Source organism: Taudactylus pleione, unplaced genomic scaffold (assembly GCF_031769625.1).
Source record: "Taudactylus pleione unplaced genomic scaffold, aTauple2 ptg000149l, whole genome shotgun sequence".
Classification (NCBI taxonomy): Eukaryota; Metazoa; Chordata; class Amphibia; order Anura; family Myobatrachidae; genus Taudactylus; species Taudactylus pleione.
Genome location: NW_028284551.1, coordinates 2,054,505 through 2,057,412, shown reverse-complemented (window position 1 = coordinate 2,057,412; position 2,908 = coordinate 2,054,505). Strand labels below are relative to the sequence as shown.

Below are 2,908 nucleotides of genomic sequence, written 5' to 3'. Positions count from 1 at the left end.
TCTTTCATTGAAGTTTACATTTTAATATTAATTTATTTATTATAGCAATGTTATCTACTCCTATTCTTACCAACCGATTCTACAGATAATATACAATTAATCACTTCTATTTTTCCAATATATCTTTTGTCTTTTACACATATTCATTAATAATTTGGGTTAATACACCCATCATAACCAAGCACCCCCCTTTTTTTTACAATTACACCATTTCATTAGCGCTATTTATTTTTTAGAGCTTCTTCTGTACTCCTATATCACTTTTCTATATGATTTATTCTCCAACTACCCCAGCACTCACATTATTATTTTTTCATCGTTTATCTTTTACACTGTATATTATGTTAAATTTATTAACTTCTTTAATATTTATCTGTCCATCACTTCATCCTTTTATATATTTACATTATAGTCACTCACATCACTTCACACTTTTATTATATTGATATATTATCATTAATATAACCTACAGCCACACCACACTGGACATGCCCAATCTTGTCTGATCTTGGAAGCTATGCAGTATTGGGCCTGGTTAGTACTTGGTTGGGAGACCACCTGGGAATACCAGGTGCTGTACGTATTATTTTCATTTATAAGTTTATATTTTTACTATAATTAATATATCCTCTTTAAAAATATTTTCTCACTTACTTTTATTTGATACTTATGTTTTATGAACAGTTTATGCATGAATTTCATAAGATTATCGTTATTTGTTCATTTGCACTATGATAGTGCATTATCCAGCGTTTGTGTGCTGTCAGACACACATAATCTCTCAGTTTGTTTACATATGGTAATTTTGTTCTTTGGATACACCCCTTCCTTTCCTAACAGTAACATGATGGGCTGTTTGACATGCCCTGGCCATTGGTCGGATGTACAGCCACTCGGCAACACAGCCCTTTGATTGGGCAGATTTTCTGTAAAAGGCAGGAAGCAAGAGCAAAGTCTGGTGATCAGGTGAACAAGCCTCCCGGCGAAACATGTGTCCTGTCTCTGTCTATGCTCATTTAGCATGCTGATCTCTGAATAACCACACCAGCAGCTCTGACCCACGGACTTTCCCTGTGAGGTATCTTTCTATTGCTCTCCTGCGCTCTCTCATCTGAGTCCTAGTCTGTGACTCCCCCTGCAATGCCTGAGAGTAACAGGGGTGAGACTTAGTTCTATTCTCAGACAGCAGAAGCGCTGTCTGTTGTTTCCCCTGGAATAAACGCTGTAGTCACTCTCTCATCCCCTGTTTGATGTAGACAGGGGAAAGTAGAAGTGACTCCACGTTACTTTATTTCAGGACTAACTTCCTTCAGCTTAAACCCTTTCATATATATATATATATATATATATATATATATATATTTATGCTATATAAATGTCAAATTCTATGTTTTCATTTAATGCATGTGCAAAAAAATATTTTTTTCTTTTTACTGACGAGTGTCACTACTTTTTGTTCATGAACATTTTTTGAATTATTATCAATTATTTTTTCTTTATATATTGTAATTCACCTTATGCATTGACTTACCCTTGTGTTGTGACACATAACCCTGTTTTTTTCAGGGCACATCCTTATTACATATGTACACAAATATGTTGTATTTGTCCATGGTTTAGGTTGATATTCAGTACAAGTATAATTTTTCTGTTATTATTTTTCTTTATTGCACTGAAGACAGTGTCATTATTCAGTACATGTAACACTGTCATTGTGTACTTACCATTATTGTTTGGATTTTTTTCTTTTGTTTTTATTTTTATTTTTCATACATATTTTCACAGTGCAAACTGCTGATATTATATGGCAATTTAATATATGCATTTATCACTACTCCAAGGTGTACTATTCTTTACCTAGCATATCTTCTAAAACCAATATGAGTTAACATACTTGGGATAAAAGTCCTCCCAAACACAATCCTCTTAGTTATATGGGGACACAGACTTTATCACTATCAGCAATGTCTATGTATGTGTCCTGATATTTAATTACAATATATATCCCTCACTCATCTACAGGGGACACAGATTTCAAAGCTGCTGGATTATCCTAATAAATCATTTTTCTTAGTTATCATAGTGTGGTTTCTTACAATATACAATTGTTTCTGACCGACTATCATTTATGTATATGTCGATCACAACAGAGATCTAATTAAAAACTACTATAGTTCGCCAGATATGTACTGTATGAAGTAATTATATGTGCCTCCCTTTAGATTGAATTAGAGTTAATTAGAATATTCATTACCCTTAACAGGAGCTGATTACTCATTGAATTTTATCAATAATAAATAATACTCATTTACACTTCAAATGACGTTTATATTGTTCTTTTCTGTCCTTAGTAGATTTCTATATTATATCTACACATCACTCTCTGGGGAGAACTTCCTTTTAAAGGTGTATATTAAACGTTAAGTTTTATTCACACTAATCATTCCATCATCATCATCCATATATAAACAATTATCTGTCATAAGAGTGCCCTTGCAAAGGCATATTTGTCCTTTTCCTCTGCTTCTTGCAGAAAGTACTTTTATATGTGTTTAGCACAAACCTTTAGGGTGCACCACCAACTTAGAGTCATCCATAAAAATGTTTTATTGTGTTGGACCATGATGTTGGTATCAATTATGTAATAGCAATTTTCCATTCATTTCAATTGTATTACTAGTGCGTACTCAAAACTTTGTCATGCTGGAAGATCTCTCATGCCTTATGTTAGGTTGCAGCCTAGGATTGGCCATTACTCACCCCAGCGCCGGCTTTCCTTGATCACCCGAGTGGTCAGACGCCAGGTGCGGGGGAGGGTGATGAGCTGAGTATTATTCTTAGAGCCATATAGACAGCCGTGAGTTGTGCTGTGCCTTGGTTAGTGCGGTCTCCATTATGGACGCAGTCA

The 2,908-nt window shown here is 34.4% G+C and overlaps 1 pseudogene; it reads left to right on the top strand.

Annotated features, from left to right (window-relative positions):
- The first annotated feature begins 464 nt into the window (after nucleotides 1–464).
- LOC148522240 (5S ribosomal RNA) lies at nucleotides 465–583 on the top strand (annotated as a pseudogene).
- The last annotated feature ends 2,325 nt before the right edge of the window (nucleotides 584–2,908 follow it).